Below are 26,187 nucleotides of genomic sequence, written 5' to 3'. Positions count from 1 at the left end.
GTACTTTTGAACTGTATATTTACTATAATTTAAAACACTGCAGTTAACTATTACAATGTAGTGCACTAAAATTTATTAGTTATGAGGTACAATGTTCACACCAAAATTACCAACAATGAAGGTTGTGTGAATATTAAAATGAAGTCCTTATGAAATCCTTAGTTGACTTTAAAAAAAAGTTAAAATATATAATTAGGACAATTAAAAGTATTTATCAAACACAAATTAATATGGTAATTAAAAAGGGGGGGGGGGTCAAAAACTGATCTCTTTTCAAGAGGTTTTAAATTTTCAGCAGCAGCACACCATGATGGTGATTAAAGAATGTGGTCATATATTATTAGAAGGAATGGGCAAATGAAATGGTTTTGTTTTTTTTGCTATTGCTATATAAACTTTAATTCCTTGTATCACATTTGCCACTAATGCTTACTGTACTCCCTTTATCCCACTTGTACAGATACTTTTGAATATGCATCTATAATTCTAGGACAATTCACCCCTTGTTCTAATAAAATGGTTTTCATGTAACTCTCAAAACATATTTTGTTGATCCAAGTTAAATTGAATCCTAGGTATTCACATGTTTCTTGAGTGTTGTGATGTAACTCAGATTTCTGTAACAATATAAAGGTTACACCCTGCGTATTTCTCTAGTCGCTCCTAGGATGGAAATACTTAATTATTTCCAAGTTATCACTGATAATACAGGCCTGGCACACTTGCCAATATGAAAATAATTTGGAGAATGTAGTAAGGGTTACTGGTGTCAAAACTCATTCTAAACTAGCTTTTCTCAAGTTATGTTGGGAACATAATTTCTTTCCAAAAATCCTCTATGTCAGTTCTCTTGGGAGCTGTTTTCAATTTCTACCTTCATAATGTGGGATGCATGATTAGTAGATTTGGAGGGGGGGGAGGAAACCAGAAGTTGTATATCAAGATAAACAAAACCTTTCCTTTTCGTTCCAATCGATCAATCACAATTTGGCTAAAGTATAACAAACAATATGAATTGTCATTTTTATTTCTCTGTCTTTTGCCTTTTTCATTTATCAAAATTTTTAGACAGGTAGTATTTTATCTTATTGAACCAACATTCTGCCTGTTGCGCAAAGAAAGTAGCTCTAGGCCACCCACGGGTCACTTGTTGTCAGCCCTCGGTCTACGTTATCTTCATATCATTATGTTGGAGCCACCATTTAATTTCATTTTGGGGTGTACTAGGTGCAGGGACCCTGACAGTTTCTCAATTAGGTTATGTAATCAGCCTAATTGAATGCAGTAGAATGTGATTGAAGTCTAACATCTCTTCAGTGAAGGGTGGACTTGTAATTTTTCAATCCTTATTACAGACAAATAGAATCCCCCCCACTTTTTTTTGTAGCATTTGGCATGTAATTGTTAAATAATAAGTTTGAGATCAATCTGTCTGGGAAATTAATGTTTAACTTTTACTTTTTGCATAACACTTTACTTCCAGATTTAATTGGTATCGGTTGAAGAATGGTAATTCCTAATTTGATTATTATTATTATTTAATTCACTTTATCAATTTCAAGGGTATAAATCTTTTTTTGTCTTTAACTTTTCTTAGCTATTTCCTCCTGTTACAATAGAAAAATATTTTCTATAATTTAAATTCTTATTTTTTATTTTAAGGGTTGCCTTTTCACTTTCATTTCTTATTTAATTCCATTTTAAATTCAGTGCTTGTGACATTTTTCTCTGATTGTGGGACTGGGTAAGACAACCTGTTGTTTTTGTTGATTTTATTTTTATATTTTGAATATTTTAATTTCAATTTACTCTAACAATTTCATTATTTCAAGAATTAAATAACAATTAATTAAATTGTTATTTGATGCTTGAATTGATGTTTTATGTATATTTTCCAACACCATTGTTTGCTTTTTGTTCTGCTTCATAAGTTCCTCTGATTGTCTCAATTTACATGCTTCTTACTTTTCATTTCTCCTAACAGAGCAATTCTCATAGCACTCTAAAAGCATACTTTGTTTACCTGCTTTAAGCCAATTATCCATGAATATTCTCCAATCACTTTGAGGATGGAAATATGTATTATTTCCAAAGTTATTATCAATAAATAAATTGTTGCTTTCTCAACAATTTATTATCACTAATACATAATTTGTATTACTTGAAACCATGCATTTTTTAAGCAGTGAAATATACATTTTATGTATTTTTTTTATTCCATATTTTGAGACATTTTAATTGTTAACAAGTAGCTAAAAGTTTGATAGCTTTGCCAAATATGATAAAAAAAAAAGAAAATAATTAGTGTTTAGTGTTTAATACTCCCATGGCAATAGCATGGAAGTATTAAATACAGTACCGAATTATCAGTTGATAGAAGTAGCATGTATTGTCAAGACTTGGATGTAGTTCCAGTCTAGCTCATAGTTCTGGGATTGATACTGCCCCCTTCTTCAGCAACCTAATGATCTATTTGCATTGTTTCAGTCTGGTCTCAGCATATACAAGGAGGCAGATGAGGCCCATGAACCAGAAATTCGCTGAAGCTGAGTAGTATCAACCCTGAAGGCTATGAGATATGTCAGCAAATCTAGGCTGGAGCTATGCAAAGTTTCATCTTGAATTTGAATTTAGTGAGTATGCTGTAAAATTTTAAATTAAATATTTTAAAAAATAATTATTATTCCTCTTTATTTAAATAAGTGGTAGTGTGAACTGTGATAGGAAGCAAATTTTGAATTCTACTAAGTAGAATTTTGTATTTCTTAAAAGTTTTTGGTTTTTGTTATATATCTGTTTAAAATTAGTAGATCAATGTTTATTTGTATTTATCCAATGTAGTAAGTGTAATTGTTTTCTACTTTGCCTTTAAAATTGCTTAAAAAATGAAATTTGAACAGGACGATTGTTCTGTATAATTCTGTAAGAGCATAAGTAATATTGCCAACCGGGCTAGCCGGGTGGGTAAAGTGCCTGCCTAGCAACCCAAAGGTCGTGAGTTCGAATCCCACCTCGGGCTTGGATCAGAGTAGTGAAAAAACCCTGGTAGGTACATTATGGCCACAGAAGCCGATATGCCAGCTAATAAAAAATAAAAATAAATAAATAATATTAGAAGTTTTTTGTTGGTTTTTATTAAGTCTATGAACTATTCATTTACAATTCAGTGAAACAGATATATAGGGACACCTTGTTATGGACACCCAGTCTTGGGTCCCAGCCAGAAGTGTTAGAAATTACATGCTAGATGGCCTCTGCAAAATGGACACTCATCTAATATGGATGCAGAGACTTTAATAGGTGTCCTTTTTGGTATTTTAACCTCCCTGGATGGGACACTATAGTAATTGACACACACACATCACTTAGCAAGGCAATGAAATTGCCAAACTGAAAAATGCTATTTCCATAATTTAAAAAAAAAAAAACCATCTACCAACAGACTGCATGGATAATTTCGACCAGTAGCCTATGAGGATCTTCAGCATATACAAACCTCCTTTCCAAAACTAAATATTGTGTGAACAGGGTACATGATACAAATCTGAAACTACTTCCAAATGACAGAGGATATTTCAACTTTTTATTCAACAACTGAGAAAATTGCACTCTGCAGTAAATAGCAGCATAATTGCTTAACTGCTGTTAAGACAGAATTTACCAACTCTGAGAAGGTGCAGTGCATACTTTGGTTCAACAAGCTGCAGTCTGTTACTACTTTTATGCATGAATTTTGAACACAGTTAAAAAGAAACCACCAAGTAGACTTACAATTCTGCAATATTATGGAAAATTCATAAAGGACACTTGTTTGTACATCCATCCTGCCCAAGGTACTGGCCGGACAATAGTCAGCGAGGATGCACTTGAGCTGTTTCAAGAAAGTTTCACACAAAGCCCAGGGAAATCCATATGACATACCAGTCATGAGCTTCACATATATTGCTGTTTTAGGATGAAACCGCAGTTCATACAGAAGGTGTCAACGACGAAACCAAGAGGATGGAATTTTTTTGCTAAACTTCTCTATGATTTGATTACAGATTTTATGATTGATTATGGTGCCATTTACTGCAGCATGCACATTTTCTGATTGATGAATGAAAACTTAAAAATAACCTCTAACACTTGGAAGTGGTTTCAAATTTGTGTCATGTAGATGTATCCTATGCATGAAAAAATGTTTTAGTTTTGTAACCAAAGTTTGGGGACGCCATTTTTCAATATATGTATATTCCTGTGTATTCAATAGCTGTGCAATGCTTAGCATTACTTTCATAACTGCTCTGCTCTTCAATGACAGTGATATCCAACGTTTTTACTGAGGGATGATGACAATTTTCCTGTACCATCACTACACTCACTTGGCAGTGAAAAATGGTAATTATTTAAGTAGCTACATATGAAGTTTGTTCACATATGCAGATTTTACCTTTGAATACTGGTGGTTTAAATTTTCCATTACATTGATTGTATGCTATTTTTTTTAAGAAATGAAAGTTCTTGATGTTTGCAGCAGGGCTGTATGATAATGTTTGAAAAGAGTGTGATTTGATCCATTAAAGGGGTGGTATCCTATTGCATTAAAAAATTTTGTTATCAAAAATGTTGAATATGGACTAAAACTAGTAAGTGATCTAATTATCCATAATAAAAATGAAATTGTCAAAATGAAATGTTCTAAACAAATCCATTTATATTCATTTTTGCTATAAGTTAATTAATTGAAACACATATACAATAAAAATCAATAATAATAATAAAAAAAAAAAACTCTGAGTAAGCAACCAGTTATGGTGGATATCATTTTTCTGAATTATTGAAACTGGCTACACTGACTCCTGCAAGGCATCAATGTAGACCTCTATGGTGGCCACCTTCTTCTAGTCCACTCTAGAGAGGTTTCACTGTAATATAAAGGTGATTTTATAGCGTAACATATCCACAGTATATAATGTAATGGTTTTTTAATCGCTATAAGAATAATATAAAAGATGTTTAGTATTAGCATTAGTAGAGGCATATGATGCAAGGAAGCAAGCTTATACATCAGCGGGGAAAAAAAAAAAAAAAAAAAACTTCCCATTTTACCCATCAATTTTCTCCAAAAGTTTGTCCAATTCTTCCTTAAATTTATTTAAGCTATCAACTCCCACGATGATTGATGGAAATTTGTTCCAGCAATCAACCGCCTGTGTAATCCCATAGGAGTATAATGTTAGAGTTAATATTAGAACTGTTTTTATTGTTTATAAACTAGAAACTTATAATAATGAAAATTTGATTATATAATGTAACTATATCACATTATGTAACTTAAAATAGTAATAACACATTCGTCTACACATTCATTCATGTTCCCATGTTATGCCATCACATAAACTGGGAGTGGTGTACCATTATTATACTTGCATCTCTTAGTCTCATGTGGTATTTTAAAATTCAATTTAGACTAAAATCATGCCTCAAACCAGAGGCATTATTGCTTGACTCAGCAGAGAACTGTCAATGGCAGTTCCCTTATGAATCGGGACTGTCCGCAAAACTACCTGTCGTAGTGCAACATGGTACAACCAAAGTGAATGTCTTTGGTTAAAAAGTGTGAGGAGTTTAACCACAAATTCAGCATTTTGGTGGGCTTATAATGGTGGGCTTATTTTAGTGGCCTTGAAGGACAAAATTGATGCTCTTAAAGGATTTGAATTGAAGGAACCGTCAAGCACATGGCTGCCCAGCTCAGTGCTGGAGTCCACACTTGATCGTCAGGCAACACAACAACATCCTCAATGGCAGAGATCTTTGGTCCCACAGGAATTAGCTGTTGCCAGTGACTCTATTGTCAGGGAAACAGGAAATATATAGTGCAAAAAGGAGTGGTGAAAAATGGCCAGGATATGTCTGTCCGGAACAAAAGTTAATGATGGTGTAGAGCAGAAGGTATAGGGCAATGTTGAGAAAAGTCACAATTTAAGATTACATTTGAAAGTATCTGCAATTCTCCCCAGACACCATAGCAGGGACTGTATAATGAGTGCCTTGACACTCAGTTCCACCCTGAAGAGAGAATATGTAAGGCTTATGGGGTAGAGCTTTTCTCAACATGGTCAGTGCTTGTTAACAGGAAAGACTGTTTATGCAGGGATGGGATACACTTAAATATAAGAGAAGAAAGAATATTTGCTGATGCTATTAAGGCAGTGTTAGGTGGGTTGGAAAACTGCTAGCTTGAGGGTATACACAGAGTAATAGATTAACAGTAGCCACAAGTGGAGGTGAAATTGATTCTTGCACTGCATGTTATTCTTCTTATTATTTTTTTTTTTTTTTGTAATTTTAAAAATTATTTAAAAAACTATTTGTATTTCTAGATATTAACTGAATTTGTAAGTCAGTGGCTCACACAGTTACAGAGCTTTTCTGGAAGTATTGGATGACTGCTTTTTCCACGAGCATTTTAGAGAGGCAATGAGAGAAAGTAATACTCTGGATCTAATTTTCAGCAGTGAACTTTCATGCAATAAGGATTTCCTAATAAAATAGGTTGTTATTTGGTTTTTAGGAGCATTAGCAACTAAGGCCATATTGCTCTGGGATATGCGGTGGTCATTCCCTGACCTTTCTGCATCCTCTGTATTTGGTGGTGACGGGCTCGAACCCCGGTCTAATCAAGAAGTGTGTGTGCTACGCACTGCTGCTCCTTCCCACCTGGCTACAGAGGCGCCACCTAATAAATGAACTACTAAGTCACAGTGATGATGATCTTGCATCATATGCCTCTGCTAATGTTAATATTGAGACATATAGCATCCTGGAAAGCAAAATTTTGGAGATTGCAAGGACTGCTGAGGATCTTCAAGGACAAGCAAATACATAGTGATGAGAGGGTTTCTTAGAGCAAGCACATGTGCACCTACAATAACTGCTTATACAACAACTCTAGGAGTAAGCAAAATATTTGATGAATTTGAAGTAATAGTGAAGTCACCAAATGCAGACAGGGTACGGATATTAGATACACAGTACCACCTAGCCCTTAGGGATGTGGAGTTTGAATATGAGTACATAATATTGCTGAAGCATATAGAAAGAAGAGACAGGACAGGATGTTGGAGGAATACACTCTTGCTTAAGAATCTCATAAAATCTAAGGCAGTGCACCAGTTGATGTGGGTGGTCAATGCAATGCTGAGGCAATTTGCTGTGATATAAGCATGGGGAAAACAATTATGAAAGTAGGAATATATTTTAGGCCATGAGACTGTGATGATGATAATGAACAGCTGTGGACAAATAGAGTGTGAGATCAATTCAGAATATCTTATAATGAGAGCACTCCTTTTAACTTATTACTTTCTAGATATTAACTGAACTTGTAAGTCAGTGGCTTGCACAGTAGCAGAGCTTTTCTGGAAGTATCGGATGACTGCTTTTTCCACCAGCATTTTAGAGAGGCAATGAGAAAAAGTAATACTCTTGATCTAATTTTCAGCAGTGAACTTTCATGCAATAAGGATTTCCCAGTAAATGAACTACTAAACACAGTAATCATGATATAGGAATGGGGGATTTTCTAAAAGATATAACTACTCTCAAAAGTAAAAGGAAGGAATATTGCTTTCATAAAGGTGACAGCAATGGCCTTAGACAGTTTTTAAATTCTTTTCAGTAGGGCAAACTGATGAGGTTACCGACTTCAAATTCTAAATCGGAAGCATTTAGGGAAGTAATCATAGGGCTTCTAAGATTTTTATTTCAAATAAAAGGTATTGCTAAAGATTTAGACCTAAGTGGATGGCAGATAAACTGATGAGTTTAGTGAGAGAGAAGAAAAATGCATTGGATAATTATAAATTATAAGAGGACACAGAAAGCTATAGTAAGTACAAACTAATTTGCAATCAGATTGCTAAGGTGGGGAAGTTAGGTAGGCTAAGGATGACTATAAGGATTTCCCAGTAAATGAACTACTAAACACAGTAATCATGATATAGGAATGGGGGATTTTCTAAAAGATATAACTACTCTCAAAAGTAAAAGGAAGGAATATTGCTTTCATAAAGGTGACAGCAATGGCCTTAGACAGTTTTTAAATTCTTTTCAGTAGGGCAAACTGATGAGGTTACCGACTTCAAATTCTAAATCGGAAGCATTTAGGGAAGTAATCATAGGGCTTCTAAGATTTTTATTTCAAATAAAAGGTATTGCTAAAGATTTAGACCTAAGTGGATGGCAGATAAACTGATGAGTTTAGTGAGAGAGAAGAAAAATGCATTGGATAATTATAAATTATAAGAGGACACAGAAAGCTATAGTAAGTACAAACTAATTTGCAATCAGATTGCTAAGGTGGGGAAGTTAGGTAGGCTAAGGATGACTATAAGGATTTCCCAGTAAATGAACTACTAAACACAGTAATCATGATATAGGAATGGGGGATTTTCTAAAAGATATAACTACTCTCAAAAGTAAAAGGAAGGAATATTGCTTTCATAAAGGTGACAGCAATGGCCTTAGACAGTTTTTAAATTCTTTTCAGTAGGGCAAACTGATGAGGTTACCGACTTCAAATTCTAAATCGGAAGCATTTAGGGAAGTAATCATAGGGCTTCTAAGATTTTTATTTCAAATAAAAGGTATTGCTAAAGATTTAGACCTAAGTGGATGGCAGATAAACTGATGAGTTTAGTGAGAGAGAAGAAAAATGCATTGGATAATTATAAATTATAAGAGGACACAGAAAGCTATAGTAAGTACAAACTAATTTGCAATCAGATTGCTAAGGTGGGGAAGTTAGGTAGGCTAAGGATGACTATGAGAGGTCTTGGCCTCTCATAGTCATCCTTAGCCTACCTAAAAAAAATACCACGCTATGCGAAACTGCACTGATCAAGGTATTATTAGCATGTATTTTAATGTAATGCATTCTGACAATTTGATTATATGGGTCGAGTTGCAAAAATATATATGTGTTTGTTTACTATAAATTGATGCACATGAAATTCTTGCAAAAAAAACCTAAAATGATAAAAATGAAAAATACTAGTAAATACAGTACAAATTATTTTTATTGCAGTATAAAGAATATAAGAACCAAAAGAATATAAGTGAAGTATGTACTGTATTTTTTATTTTGAAAAATAACTGATCAGCTTAGTTTGCACAGTTTTTTTTTTTTTTTTTTTTTTTTCCTTCTTTTTATCTGCATACATCTCTTTATAACATCGAATGTCATTTTGCAACATCTGCCTTACTTTCATACCTCGTTCGATGTTTGGATCTGGAAGAACACTCAGTGCCATTACATCTCTTCTTTCCACTCCTATTTGCGTATAAAGGTGTAATGTTTTTAAAAAATAATCTTTAATAAAAATACAAAGAAAAAATATTTGTACAGCTTACGCACAATCAACGACCTCACTGCTTAGAATCTAGAGTGCTTACTAATCTATCAAAACTAGCAGAGTTTATATATAATGGGAGTTGCGGCAACAGTCAACGTGGCCTTGAATCCATAATGCATTGGCCTATGTGCTGGCATTATAATACATACGTATCAAATGTATTGGTGCGTAACGCAGTTAATTTTTTTTTCAATTTGTAAACCATGCTGTTCGAAACTCGCGCTGTGCAAGGTATTCCTGTACATTCATATGTGAAGAAGTTTTTAAGGATAGCAATACTAGAAGTATACTAAGTTATAATTGAGAAATAAGGTAACTGAAAAGAAAGGAGAAGGGTAACTTTTGAAGATAGAAGTAAATAAAGCACCTGGCCAAACATTGGCCATAATTATGAGATCATGGTTAGATTCAGATGAAGTGCTTATGGATTTTAGTAGTGGCATATATGATGCAAGCAAGCAAGCTTGTAAAACATCAGCCAAAAAAAAAAAAAAAAAAAAAAAAAAATGTATTCCCACCTTACCTGTCCATCCCCCCCCCCAATAATTAGTCTTCTTCTTCTTCTTCTTTGAATTTCTTCACACTAACCACTTCCACAACAACAGATGGAAGTTTGTTCCAAAAATTCAGCCCTTGCTGGCTGAAAGAAAAACCCCACGCATTTGTCCTGCAATCATTCCTCAGTTTGAATTTATATCCCCCCATGTGTGCATGGTCTGAGAAAGAGGAAGAATGCATCATCATTGAGCTTTCTCAATCTGTTCAAAGCCTTAAACATCTCAGTAAGATCATTTTACAGGTGCCTAGTCTCCAGACACTGAAATTTTAACAGAATAGAAACTTTTCATGGTAAGGCCACCCTTTTGTTTCCTTCACTCATCTTGTTGTCCTGCTCTGCACACGTTCCAGAAAATATACAGCCTTCCTAAAATAAGGCTTCCATAGCTGTATGCAGTACTCAAGATTCGGCCTACCCATTTCTTAGTACAATGAGATAATCACTTCCTTATCCCTGCTAGCAAGTTTGTGTATATCACTGACAAAAACCCATGAGTGTCCTGGCAGCCTACTGCATTGCTCAGAGAATGTCATATCTGACTGCATGGTTACCCCCAGGTCTTTTTCATTTTCTGCTATCCTGAGTGTGGTATGCAGTTGATACGTTAATCTGGGATTACTACTACCACATGCAGTCAGTGCCTTGCATTTGTCAATGTTAAACTTCAACTGGCATCTCTAGGTCCACCTGCCTAATTTTTTAGATCTTATTGCAATAGTATAGATTGGTTACTGTCATTAATCACCCTGTCAACTGTTGTATCATCAGCAAACTTAGTCATTATGCCTGATATACCTTCATCAATATCATTAATAAATATAGAAAACAGCAGTTGGTTCACCTTATAATGTAATTGGGAAAGGACATAGTAGTAGAGGCATGTGATGCAACCAAGCAAGCGTATGAGCTTATGTAGCATCAGTCAAAAAAAAAAAAAAAAAAAATTCACACATCCATTCCCTCTAAAAGTTTGCCCAGTGCCTTCTTGAATTTATTTAAGCTATCAACTTCCACAATGAGATGGCAGTTTGTTCCAGCAATCAACTACTATTCACTGCCTAAAGGCAAATTTCCACTCATCTATCCTACAACTGTGTTTCCTCTATTTGAATTTATGCCCTCTCGAGTTTGTAATCTGATCAAGCAGAAGAATCCCATCATAATTGAGCCTGCTCAACCCATTCAAGGCCTTATACACCTCAGTCAGATCACGTCGCAGGTGCCTAGTCTCCAGATGCTGCAATTTTCAGAACTTAAATGCCTTTCTTGTTAAGAGAACTCCTTCGTTCCCCTCACCAATCTTATTGCCTTCTCTGTACTACATCCTTCCTAAAATGAGGCCTCCAGACCGCTCTGCACTACTCAAGGCATGACCTGACCCTTTTTTTCCTACTAGCAAAATTCCTGTATATATATCATTGACAATACCCCATACCTGCTCTGGCAGCCTGTCTGCACTGCTCAGAAAACTTAATATCTGACTGCACAATTACTCCCAGGTCTTTTTAATTTTCTACCACCCTAACTGTATACCACACGGTTGGTACATTTTTCTGGGGTTACTTCTACCCATATGCAGTACTTTGCATTTGTCAATGTTAAACTTCAGTTGCCACTTCTCAGCCCATCTGCCCAACATTTCTAGATCCGTTTGCAGTAGCACACTGTCATTACTGTCATTAACAACTCTTCCGACCTTTGTATCATGCATACTTTGCCTGATATACCTTCTTCAGTATCATTGATAAATATACAAAACAACAGTGTGCCCAACAGCAAACCCTGGTTGACTCCACTAATAACATTAGTCCACGAAGAGCAGCATCCATTGATTACCACTCTGTCTTCTCCCACTCAACCATCCTTTTATCCATTGTAGCAACTTGCCCTTAATACCATTCTGCTCCAATTTGTACAGTAGTCTTCCATGCACAACAGTATCAAAAGCTTTAGTGAAATCCAAGTATATATTAAAATTATTTTTTGCATCCAGTTCCGTTGTAACCATATCATAGTATTCAATCAGATTTGTCAGACAAGAATTTCCCTTAACAAACCCATGCTGTGCTATGTCTGAATTATTACTGCAGTCTTGTCTAGATGATCCTGCAATTCTTCTTTAACCAGTGACTCCATTATTTTCCCCGAATAGAAGTTAAACTAACAGGTCTGTAATTATTCTTGTTACCCTTTGTGAACCCCCTTTGTGAAATGGGGATACATTTGCACATCACCGGTCCATGGGGACTTCCCCTGAGTTCAAGGATGCTCTCATAATTATTGTTCTGTTAAGTGGTTTCTATCCATATGGTAAAATTTATACTGTGTGTGTATATATATATATATATCCAATAATTCAAAATAAAACAATATATATATATAAACACAAAGCAGCAGCAGCAAAGGATTCAGATGTATATATATATATATATATATACATATTATAATAAATATAAAGATGTAAATATGAGTTATACAGAAAGCCAAAAGCCAAAAAGGAATAATAGCTGAAACATAAAAGAAATATTTTAAAGGAAGTGACCTGGAAAATAAATTAATGGTAGCAGGCATCAGACAATGGTGGATAAATTTAGCCATAGTTCAAAAAAAGGGGAAATAGAACAAAAATACTATTCAATCCAATGTCAGTGAAAATAAAAGTTGATACATGATCAGGTTTTTCATCAGGGAACTACACCTGACCATGTATCAAAGGACTGCATTTCCATACTTGTCCAAAGCTGTGTAAGAGTATTTTTGGCTTTCCGTGTAACTCCTACTTACATCTTTATATATATTATAATATGCATACACTGGTGTTCAAAGAAAGTGCATCACCCCTTAAAATTGTAATTGTCGTCCGAATAATGTAAGTATATGGCAATATTTCTTACAGATGCATCAGATAAGATTGATACTCATAGATGATGATGTAATATTTCATCAGCTGTTACTTTCAGCTATATAAGCACGCTCTGCAAGAGTTGCAGTCATTCCTTGGTTGCTATTGCTATTGTTGCTTTACGTGAGAAGGGATGTTCTTCCCCTCATATTGCTTATAATCAGTCGACAGTGAGTAGATTTCTTTCCAAACTCAAGAATACTGGTTCTGCTGATAGGAAAAAAGGAACCGGATGCAAACGAGTCTCTACACCAAAGCAGGACCAAGTTTTGAAGCTCTTATGCCTTAAAAACTGTAAAGCTTCTTCATCTGAGCTGAAAAGAGAATGGGAAGAACATACAGGAGTGGTAGCAAGAGCAGTGAGAATAATTTCAACCTGCATGGCTCTGATGGGAGACAAACAATTCGCCATAGACATGGTGAAGAATACCATCCAGACGGTATGGTGTCTAGAGTGAAATTCCCTACCAGCCAAATGATATAGAGGGTGCATTTCTTATCGTGGATACCTGGCTATATTGGAAGGCAAATTGCTGCGTACTATTAGAGACCATTTCAACTTGCCAAGTAATTGCATCTTTCAGGATGACTCTGCTCCTTGTCATCGGGCAAAAATTGTAAGTAGGCACTTCTGTAGTTACTTTAGCTTCATTTCTGCGTTAGAAGTTCAACTGTAATGTGTTTACATTTGTTACAGGTGAAAAAATGGTTGGAAGAACGGTCCATTACAACTGTTAGCTGGCCAAGAAACAGTCCGGACCTGAATCGTATAGAGAACTGTTGGCATCGTGTGATATCTGCAGTTGCCAGAAAGAAACCAAAGACCCTTTGTGAACTTCATAATTCGTGTTTGGAACCACGAACTATCAGTTGATTATCTTCAGAAATTGATCTTGTCAGTGCCTCGACGGTGTGCTGCTGTCATCAGGGCCAGAAGCGGTTCAACTAAATATTAGTTTGCACCTGGTGAACTTTTCATTTTGTTTTCCATATAAAATGATAAACTGAAGCAAATTGAGAGCTTTTGATAACATTTCAGCCATAATTGTCATGTTTACCAAAATTATTGTATAAAAGGTTGCAAATGCTCATTTTGGAATATTTTGAGAGCACCTATCAAATATTACTTAGCTTTGCCTTAACTATTAATAAATATCTTTTGTTTATATTTCAATTTGTGATGCTAGTCATTAATGTAACATACCATTGCAAAAATGGGTTAGAAGTGTGAAATTACAAGGTGATACACCTTCTTTGAACACCAGTGTGTGTGTGTGTGTGTGTGTTAATAAGTAATATTGATATATATATATATATATATATATATATATATATATTAATAAGTAATATTGATATACTGAATTAAGTATGCATAAATGGATTTGAAAGTTACACGAAGTGTCAGTAACTAGAAGGGTGAGGAAAGTAGAAAAAGAAGTGTAGTAGATTTGTGAAAGGTGAAAGAATGTTAATATCTTAGAGGTTATGATGAATTAAGAAAATTATGGGCTGAATTGCCAAGCCAATATAAAGTGGGTGAACTGTAAAGTAAAATTAATACATCAAAATACTAATAAAATGCAAATGGTACAGCTGTCATCAGATATGGGGGGAAATGTTTTTAGTAAATGGTCTAATATAGGTAATGCAAAAATGCTTGATCTGATGTCAGCAGAAATAAATATTGATACATGATCAGGTATTTCATCAGGAGACTACACCTGGCCATGTATCAGGAACTGCATTTCTATACTTGTTCATAGTAGTAGAAGAAAAAGTGAAAGGCCAAAAAAGCAACGAAAATGAAATTAGCACTTTCTAATACATTATGGACAAGGTAGTCCCAATGCAATGTAATTTATTTAGGTAAAAATAATTTGGGTAAAAATAAGTATCGAGTTGGGATAAAAATGATTAATATCAATATGTTTAATATAAATATGTAGAATTTAGTGTAGGATTTAATTTTGTATAGATATGAAATCAAAGTATTTTAAAAATAAATTTAGAACAAGCAAATGGTATAAGGGTGAGGTATTAAATTGAAGATGGGGAAGGGAAAAAGGAGTATCTTAAATAAATAAAGATGAAAAATAGCACTAGAAGTAGGATAGTAGGAATGTTCGTGTCACCGTCACCCTCGTATTACACTAATAGTTTAATGAATGGGAAGAACTTTAGAATTAAACAGCAGAAGGACTTCCTAATTCATTTCACAAATATACGTGGTCTCAATTCTAATCTCAACGATGTCCATTTCCACTTGCAGTCTTCCAAACCCCATGTACTTTTTCTGACTGAATCTCAGTTATCAGTTGATTCAACTACTGCTCATCTCAGATGTCCAAATTATTTGCTGTATGATTCCTTTCGCCTCAAAGGTGGTACTTGTGCATATGTCCGTTCTGATATTCCCTGTCAGAGACTTGGCAATTTGGAATCTCCTCTCTTTGATCTTCTCTGGCTTAAAATCTCTCTACCTCATTGTGTCAAATTCATCTGTTGTCTCTACCGTTCTCCCAACTCCACTAATCACTTGGAGCTCTTTGACTTCCTCTCTTTGCAACTTGACTTTCTCCAGTCCAACTTTCCTAACAGTGAGGTAATTTTCCTTGGTGATTTTAACGTTCACAACTCCAGCTGGCTTCCGTTTTCTAGTCACACCGACCCAGCAGGTCGAGATGCTGAGGCTTTTGCAATTACTAATGACCTAGCACAGATTGTTCATTTACTTACAAGAATACCGGACAATCCTAATCATACAGCCAATACGCTTGATCTTTTTCTCACAAACAACCCTTCTAAGTACAAGGTTGAAGTGTGAGGTCCTTTAGACACTTCAGATCACAACTTGGTGATTGCCTCTTCTCCAATGTAACCTTTATCTCATGGCTATTCCCAACCTCGTATTGTTTGGCATTACAAGAATGCAAAATGGGATGACCTGCAAGACTTCTTTTCTTCTTTTCCTTGGTCTGATTACTGTTTCAAAACTTCTGATGTCAACGTTTGCTCAGATCGTGTCAGTGAAATTATTCTAGCAGGAATGGAATCCTTTATCCCACACTCCACCTTAAAATCTCATCCTTTATCTAAACCTTGGTTTTCCAATAAATGTGCTAAGGCTGTCCAAGAGAAGAACGTTGCATATCGTAATTGGCTTGTTTCTAATTCTTCAGTTTCATTTTCTGCCTACACCAAAGCTCGCAACAATTGTAAAGCAGTTATTAATCAGTCCAAACTAGAGTTTGAACAGGCTAAGAGTAGAAAACTTGCTTCTTGCCCTAATGGTAGCCGAGCATTCTGGTCTCTTGCCAAAGCTATTGGCCGCAACTTTTGCCCATCTCTGCTCCCACCTCTGTCCAAACCAGATGGTTCTGTTGTCACTTCAGCCAAGGATAAAGCTGACCTGCTAGCATCCCATTTTTCTTTGAGCTCATGTATTAATGATCTTGGTAAAACACCTCCCACCATTCCTAACACGCTCCATTCAATGCCTCCTGTGGTCTTCCGTCAAAAGGATATCAGAAGGATTTTGATGAAACTTGATGCTAAGAAAGCTCCAGGTCCTGATGGTATTTCTCCACTTGTTCTCAAAACCTGTGCTCCTGAACTTACTCCTATTCTTTGCCGCCTTTTTTCACTTTCTTATACCAAAGCTGTTTTTCCTTCTGCTTGGAAATTTGCTCATATCCAGCCAGTTCCTAAAAAGGGTGACAAATCCCTCCCATCCAATTATCATCCCATTGCAATTACTTCTACTCTTTCTAAAGTAATGGAGAAATCAATTAACCGCCAACTCTTAAACTACTTAGAAACCTTCCGTCTGATCAACGATCGCCAGTATGGATTCCGTCAGTGTCGATCCACTGGTGATATTCTGGCTTATGTTACCCATTTATGGACTAATTCAATGGAAAGGTTCGGTGAAACACAAGTAGTTGCTCTTGACATCTCAAAGGCTTTTGATCGAGTTTGGCATAAAGGTCTTCTAAACAAGCTTCCATCTTATGGTTTGCCAACTGTTTTTAGTAATTGGTTATCCAGTTTTCTCTCTGATTGCTCACTGAGGGTGATGGTAGATGGCTCTCTGTCTTCTAACTTCTCCACTAATGCCGGTGTCCCACAAGGTTCAGTTCTTTCCCCCCACTCTTTTCCTCTTGTATATCAATGACCTTCTTCCATTGACTGGAAATCCTATCCATAGTTTTGCCGATGATAGCACATTGCATTCAACTTTCCATTTTGAGAAACCTTGTCCAGCTCAATCAGCTTCAAGTTCTCGAAAATCTGCTGCCAATTCCTTAAATGCCGATCTTCAGGTAATTCTCCAGTGGGGCAAAGACAACTTAGTTGATTTCAACCCTTCTAAAACTCAATCTTGTCTTATATCTCGCAAAAAGGATTCTTCTGCTCCTATGCTTATCTTTAGTGACACTCCGATTTCTAGGCAAAATGATATATCTCTTTTGGGGATTACCCTGACTTCTAATCTCTCTTGGCACAAGCACATTACAAATATTGCTTCCTCTGCATCTAAAAAACTTGGTTTTCTCTTTCGCTCTCGGTGTTACTTTTCTCCCAAACAGCTGCTCACTCTATATAAATCGCAAATCCGCCCTGCCATGGAATATTGTTCCCACATCTGGGGTGGTGCCCCCAAAACCTCTCTCAGGCTTCTTGATTCCACTCAGAAGAGGGCAGTTAGGTTAATTAATGATTCATCTCTAACAGAGTCTCTCCACTCGCTTTCTCATAGACGCACTGTTTCTGCTGCATGCCTCTTCTACAGATACTTTCATGGGCACTGTTCTTCTGAATTGGCTTCTATAATTCCCTCTCTCTCTTTCAAAAGAGTCCGAACACGTGCCGCCACCAGCCAACATCCATTTACTGTCCAACTTCAAACCCACAGAACCAACTTTTCATCTTCCTCATTTATTCATTCAACTGCTGTTTTCTGGAACAACCTTCCTTCATACGTATTTCCTGAAAATTACAATCTACAGAAGTTCAAGTCCAATATCAACAAATATCTTCTTTCGTCTTCTCAACCTCCAACCCAAGCACGGTACTAAGTACTATAGGTTATAATACCTCTCGTGTTTGGGGTTCTCATAAAAAAAAAAAAAAAAAAAAGAAAGATAAAAAGCATAGAAAAAGTTATTAAATAACACTATTTGTAAGCATTAGAATAAAAGGAAGCTAATACCAAATGCTTGTATTGAAAGGAAAAATGTGTCGAAACATGCCGAGAAACGAATCTAAAACAAAACCGAAAGTATGATAAGATTGTGAAAGTGTGCGATACCTGGAATATTTCAAGAAATGCGAAGTGAAAATGAGCTGGTGGGGAGATGAAGTGCACAAATTCAGTAAAGTAAAAATGAATGCATGCAGGCTTCAACCAATTGATAACAACAATGATAAAGCAGTTTATAGCAGTGAAGCGGACTTAATAGTAAGCTGTGAAGAAATTCAAAATAATATACGTTACATACTTTTGGTTTCATTTTAGATTCATTTCTCGGCATGTTTTGATACATTTTTCCTTTCAATACAAGCATTTGGTATTAACTCCCTTTTATACTAATGCTTACAAATGCTAGAGCCCTTACTATAAGGTTGGGCTTCGCAACCCAGCAAGCTTAGTGTTATTTAATGACTTTTTCTATGCTTTTTATCTTTCTGCTGTTTAATTCTAAAATTCTTCTTGTTTGTTAAACTATTAGTGTAATACGAGGGTGACATGAACATTCCTACTATCCTACTTCTATTGCTATTTTTCGTCTTTATTTATTTAAAATACTCCTTTTTCCCTTCCACCTCCTCAATTTAATACCTCGCCCTTATATCATTTGCTTGTTCTAAATCTATTTTTAAAATACTTTGATTTCCTATCTATACAAAATTAAATCCTAAACTAAATTCTACATATTTATATTAAACATTGATATTAACCATTTTTATCCCAACTCGATACTTATTTATTTTTACCTAAATAAATTACACTGCATTGGGACTACCTTGTTCACACTGTATTAGAAAGTGCTAATTTCATTTTCGTTGCTTTTTTGGCCTTTCTCTTTTCTTCTACTACTATGGACAGGTATAGAAACCCAGTTCCTGATACATGGTCAGGTGTAGTCCCCTGATTAAATACCTGATCATGTATCAATATTTATGTTTGCTGACATCAGATCAAGCATTTTTGCATTACCTATATTAGACCATTTAATAAAAATGTTTCCCCCCCCCATATCAGATGACAGCTATACCCTGTGGCGCCTCCGTAGCCAGGTGGGAAGGAGCACCAGTGTGTAGCACACGCTTCTTGATTAGACCGGGGTTCGAGCCCGTCACCACCAAATACGGAGGATGCGGAAAGGTCAGGGAATGACCACCGCACATCCCCGGAGCAATATGGCCTTAGTTGCTAATGCTCCTAAAAACCAAATAACAACAACGACAGCTATACCATTTGCATTTTATTAGTATTTTGATGTATTAATTTTACTTTACAGTTCACCCACTTTATATTGGCTTGGCAATTCAGCCCATAATTTTCTTAATTCATCATAACCTCTAAGATATTAACATTCTTTCACCTTTCACAAATCTACTACACTTCTTTTTCTACTTTCCTCACCCTTCTAGTTACTGGCACTTAGTGTAACTTTCACATCCATTTATGTATACTTAATTCAGTATGTCAATACTCTTGCATCCTTTAATACTGCTTTGCATTTTTAGGTGCATATGTCATACCTGATTTATTAAACTTCCATTCACTGAAACCATTTCATCAACTGTATACCTCTTTTCATACGTAAAACTCATTATATATGCAAAACTCTTTAAGGGGTTATATTGAATACCCATATATATTTTTAAAAAAAAATGTTCTGAATTACCCTGAGAGAGAGAGAGAGAGAGAGAGAGTCAGAAGTAGAAAGGAATCACCAAGAAAGAGAAGAATGATGATATCCATCTCAGGACCTTGGGTGTGCCAAGCCCATACTCACCAAATGTTGAGCCCTTGGGGTTGAATATATAAGTTAGTAGTCGTGAAAGGTAATGTGCTAACGTTATCGTACTAGTAATGCTAGTACTGTAATTATAGTCGTTGGGTACTTTCTGCATATAGCAGTGACCCAGGTCCATAAACCATTATTATTATTTTTATTATTAATATCTTACTCTGTTGCTTCCTTAAAACATATATAAAAATAATATAATAATAATAAAATAACACTATATATACCACATGAAAATTCTTAACAAATACGTTTTATTAAGCTCATATATAATACAAACTCAATACTATACTAATTTGTTAGTAGATGAGTGACATTTCAGCATTCTTGCTGAACCCTATCTTCAGACTATAAATGCTATGTGAGGATATAAGAACATCTTCACATCATGAAAATGACTATGAAATTAGCAAATTAGTGTAGTATTGAGCTTGTATTATACAGAGGGTCCTCGATATACATTGTGCTGACATACATCATTTCGCATACGCGTCTTTGATTAATTAGGGACGGTAAACTCAATATACATTTATATTTTCCTCGAATCTTCTCTTTCCCTTTTGTATTTAAATTTATGATACCTACTGTATATATTTTTACATTTTATATACAGTATGTAATTATGAATTTGTCTAGAGGAAGAAGGTTATGATTCTAGACAAGTTTTTAACTTGGATGAAACTGGCCTCTACTAGAAGAGAATGCCATCTAAAACTCATTTCAATCCACGAAAAAAGCGTTCCAGGGTTTAAGGTCTCCAAAGGCTGCTTAACACTTTTGCTTGGGGGGGGGGGAATGAAAATAGAGGAAAGAAGCTTAAGTCACTACTTGTGTATCACAGTGAGAATCCTAGGGCCATGACAAATTATGTGAAATCTCTCCTCGCTGCAACCTGGAAATCCCAGCGAAAGGCTTGGATTACAAAGCAAATCTTCCATGATTGGTTTGTAGAAAGTCTCGTTCCTGAACTAAAACTTTATTGCCAACATGAAAATTTGTCATTTAAGATTCTTCTGTTGTTGGATAATGCCCCAGCCCATGACATTGAATTTGAAGCTTTGTGTTCAAACATCAAAGTTGTGTTTCTGCCACCACTAACTACCTCACTCATTCAGCATATGGACCAAGGTGTCATAGCAAATTTTAAACTTACTATTTAACAAACATTTAGAAAGCTAATCCATGAGACTGATGGTGAAGGCAAACCAACTGTTCAGGAGTTTTGGAAGAGCTTTAACATCAAGGATACAGTGTACATTATTGGTGAGTCATGGAATGAAGTAACAGTTAGGTGTATGAACAGTGTTTGGAAGAACATTTATCCTGAAGCTGTGCATGGGGAACTGGTGTCTTTGGCAAGGCAAGTTTTTGATAATGTCGAGGAGGAGGATGTTAAAGAGCTGCTTGAGTTGCACTCACAGCTGTTAACTAATGAAGAAGTGGCTGAACTGAATAAGCAGGCATTTGATGAAGAGACCATGGAAGATGAAGACACGGGCCCAACAGAAGAAAACAACTTAACAACAAAGAATCTTAGGCGTGTTTTTAGCCTTGCTGATGAATTAACAGACATTCTGCAGAGTTGTGATCATCTGCCTGATCGGTCTGCTAAGGTAACCTGACTCATAAATAATAGTTTGTCTTGCTATCATGAGATTTATGATGCAGACTCCTTCTTCAAGAAAAAAGTCAGAGAACCTCAACCTTGAAGCTAGTCACAGAAGCATCAGGAACCTCAGCTACAGTTGCAGCAACTTCAAGTGCTGATGAGGAGCAATTGTAATAGGAAGAATAATAAAAAAAATTTATTTTTATGTTTTATTAATAATTTCATAGTGTATTTTCTAATTATTATTAGCAATTACAATAAATTATACTGTATTACGATTTAGTGTAAATAAAATAAGTATTTCCTATTCATATGCCTGTACACTTCTACATAAATTCAATTTTTTAAATTGGTCAGGAACATATCTCCCAATAATATATTGATTCGATGTCCGATATACATTGTTTCATTATAAGTCGTGCTTTTTAGGGACGTAACTACAACATATATTGAGCCCCCCCCCGGTATATGAGTTTAATAAAACCTATTTGTTAAGAATTTTCATATATATTAGTGTTATTTTATTGTTATTTATATATTAATATAAAGTGACTTTTTAATTTACACGTCTTTAAATTACGCAAATTAAAATAATGCGTGGCAACCATATTTATGGAAAGCACCATGAGAGGCCAGCATGATAGCCTGCCATTTTCCTATTTTGTTTTGCTGAAGATTGTCAATTGATCGTCTATTCGAAGTGCATAATTTTTTTCTTTTGTGCTTATTTTTACTTATTTTGTTTTTATTATTGCCCTTATGGCTAGTAAACGTCCTTGTAATTCTAGTGGAACTTGATGGTAAGCATTCAAGGAAATTGATTTCACTTGAAATGAAACTGGAAGTGCTTAAGCACTGTGAACAAGGTGAGAGCATGGCATGCATTAAACATGCTCTAAGTCTGAGTAAGAGTACATTATGTACTATTCGAGATAGGATAGTGCTGATAAAATCAAAGAAAGTGTAAAGAGTGGTGTGCCCGTGACTGCACAAAAGTCAATGTATGCTCGGTCAAATTTGATGGAATGCATGAAAAAAATGCTTGCTAAATAAGTGACCAAATAATTAGCCTAGTGCAAGCTCATAACCTTTATAATGATCTAAAAGAATGTGAAGATAAGGAAGTTAAGCCCAATTTTTGCAAGTTCAAGATGGTTTGTAAATTTTCATCAACAGTATGGTTTCATAAAGTGAAAATGTGTGGAGAATTTTAAGATAAGCACACTTCCAGATGGTGGGGAGGACTCCATCTTGCAGGCAAGAGTTGAAAAGATTTTGCAGTATAGCTGGAGACAACAACCAAAGCTTTTTGATTACTTTGACTTCAATTTAGTCTGTAGCTTGTAGCTTCTCTGACATGCTGATGTAGAAGCCTGGGCATTTGCCAGATTTAGTTGTAGCTATTGCATTTTCAATTTCCTCTCTGTCAAAGTTTCTTCCTTGATAGGCAAGGTCATCAATACGCATGTCAGCCCAGATGTTTTATTCTTTTCTCCTATCATCCTGGTAAATGATGGAAACCAGAATCTTAGAAGCTGATTGTTTCCATGAGAGGGTCTCAGCATTGTTTCTATCTCAGATGGACGAGTAGACCTCCCCTGGGTGGAGCTTATTGTTATTATTATTAGCAACATGGTGCAAGGAAGCCTGAGGCTTGTGCTGCACCAGCCAAAAAAAAAAAAAAAAAAATTCTGAATTACCCCGAGAGAAAGAGAGAAGTAGAAGGGAATCACCAAGAAAAAGAAGAATTATGATATCCAGCTCAGGACCCTGGGTGTGCCAAGCCCATACTCACCACATGTGAGCCCCTAGGGTCTCTCAATGATGATCCTATAGGTTAGTCCCCATGGGTCTGAGTTACAGTTCCTCTCAACAAGCCTTTCCCAGTCAGAACATTTTTCATGGTAGATCATTCTGTTATATATCCTTCTGTTTTCTTTGTAGATCTTATTTAATATATTGACCATGAGTCAGCCTATGAAGTCCTCATCAATCTTCTCTGCGCAGTAAATTTTTCTGTCCTCCAAGGAACACAGGTTGTCTCTTCTGTCTAGGGACGGCAGCATCGCAGGTCTCAAGTATCAGTTTTTGTCCTTCCAGTGCCTGGGTTTCGGCTGGAAGTGCTAATAGTCTGGTCTGTTGCTCAGCTTTAATGACTTATATGTGCTGTGTAAATATATCCCATTTTTCATTTTTGATGTATCAGGTGAAATCTTGAGAGGAGTGCCGTCTGTTGGTATGTTCAAGAACTGTACTGTAAGTAATGGGATTGGGGTCACTGCCACACCACAAAGTATGTATCTGACATTCACTGATCCTATTTTGGAGAGTAATTCTACTAGCAGTTCTTAGGAAATCATGTGCACCCTGGCATGTTGCATTTTTTTCCCTGGACAGAAATGTGATCTTCTAAGCCAATAATGTGGCATGTCATTGGGCCTCCACTGTGCACATGGTTTGTGGAACAGTGAAGATTATTACCTGTCTTCATTGGCCTCCAAATTTGCATTAGTAGGTAATCATAATTCTGCGATGACTGTCACTTTATGTATTGCATCATTACATAAAAGGGTATTGTTTGATAAGAAAAATTTTGAATTTAAATCTATTCAGATTAGCTACAATAATGTGGTTATTAGAATGATAGTGTAATGTATAGCTATACAGTGAAACTTCTCACTGTATAGCTATACAGTGAGAGAGAACGGACATCTCTCTACAACGGACATTTTCAAATTCCCCAACTCTCCTCTATTGGTTTTAACGTGTTTTCAGCTTCCGTCTAGCGGACATTCTCTGTAACGGACGCGGACAGGCAATCTGCACTGTTTCGTTTAGATTAGCACTTAATTTGATCTCCCCATAACGGACAGCGGGCGAGCTCACGTCCCATTTTCTAGGAACGTTTCTTCCACGTATTGCCTCAATCGTGTGTTTATTTTCTATTTCCAATTCTCTGAATTTTATCAAGGTTTACGTCGCGGTTCTAAACCCTTTTTCAAGAATTTTAAGGCACGTGCAAAACTTCTGATGATTCGGTGTGTGCATGGGGGGGGGGGATTTTTTCGGCCTTTCGTCTTTTGAGTTTCAGTATTCAGTTTTGTTCAGTGTTGTGTGAAGTGCACAATGTCTTCTCGTAAATATTTAACTTTAAAAGATAAAGTCAAACTCGTTAATGCGTATGATCGGCAAAAAAATTAGTGTTCGCAATCTCGCTGCTTTGTTATTTGTTATTTTGGTTTTTTTTAGGAGCATTAGCAACTAAGGCCATATTGCTCCGGGATATGAGGTGGTCATTCCCTTGACCTTTCTGCATCCTCCGTATTTGGTGGTGACGGGCTCGAACTCTGGTCTAATCAAGAAGCGTGTGCTACACACTGCTGCTGCTCCTTCCCACCTGGCTACGGAGGTGCCCCAATCTCACTGCAAAATCAAAATCGGAAAGACGCAGGTAAGCGACATCCTAAAGAAAAAAAAAAATGAACTGCTCAAACAATTTTGGCAAAATGTAAATGATCAGGTTCAAAAATCATTCCCGAAAACTGTTGGACTTCAAATTGACAATGTTACGTATGAGTGGTTTTGTCGCGTACGTACTAAAAAAATTCCCATTAATGGGCCTATTATTAGGGAAAAGGCTTTGGAGGTTGCGAAATCTATGGGAGTAAATGAGTTCAAAGCTTCTGTGGGATGGCTAGACAAGTTCAAAACTCGGCATAAAATTTCTTGGAAAACCATAAGTGGTGAAGGTGGATCTGTTGATACTGGGGTTGTAACAGAGTGGACCGTCAAATTGGAAGATTTATGTTGTGATTTTGAAGCTAAGGATATTTACAACTGTGACGAAACAGGGTTGTTTTTTAAAGCTCTTCCTGAAAAAACAATGAGTCTAAAAAACGGAAAGTGCCAGGGCGGAAAAATTTCTAAGGAACGCTTGACTGTACTACAAAATCCTCGTTGTTTCAAGGGCATAAAGTTGAATCTTTTGAATGTTGACTGGAAGTCTAATAAAAAGCGTGGATGACACGAGATATCATGAGCGAATGGATAAGTCACTTTAACCAAAACATGATTCGTCAAAACAGAAAAATTATTCTTTTCGTGGATAATGCTGCATCTCACCCACACATTGAATTGTATCATTCAAATCATTTTTCTGCCACCAAACACATCCACAGAGCGTCAGCCCTTGGATCAAGGGATAATAAAAAATTTTAAACTTCACTACAGAAAACGTGTTTTAAGACATCTCATTGCAAACATGAACGATGTAACATGTGCGAGTGACCTTGCAAAGAAACTCAGCATCCTAGATGCGATTCAATGGATTTCCTCTTCAGTAAACGCAATTAGAAAACAAACTGTCGTGAACTGTTTTGTAAAGTCTGGCTTCTCAAACGCAAAAATTGAAGTTGTGAACAGCAATGTGGAGCACCAAGAAGAACAAGAACTTCAACATTTATTGATAATATACGATACTTCCGCTACAAGTAACCCTGGCTACAAAGATATAGACTCGAACCTCACTACAGAAGATGGTGCTCTAGATATCAACAACATTATCATCGATATTTTTCAAGAAGTTCCTCATGAGGATGAAGAAATGGAAGGAGGTCATTCTATCGAAGAACATATTAACGACGAACCACCGATGAAAATAGAAGAAGCGTTCATACAAA

General features: G+C 36.0%; 1 protein-coding gene across 1 annotated transcript in view; it reads left to right on the top strand.

Moving 5' to 3' along the window:
- LOC150091328 (uncharacterized) overlaps positions 1-26,187 on the top strand; it is a 693,262-nt gene that overhangs the window by 505,163 nt on the left and 161,912 nt on the right. The window lies entirely within an intron of this gene.

Source organism: Mastigoproctus giganteus, chromosome 1 (genome assembly GCF_048544385.1).
Source record: "Mastigoproctus giganteus isolate SK-2022 chromosome 1, ASM4854438v1, whole genome shotgun sequence".
Classification (NCBI taxonomy): Eukaryota; Metazoa; Arthropoda; class Arachnida; order Uropygi; family Thelyphonidae; genus Mastigoproctus; species Mastigoproctus giganteus.
The sequence above is the reverse complement of the archived record's forward strand: the minus strand, read 5'-3'. Positions and strand labels throughout refer to the sequence as shown.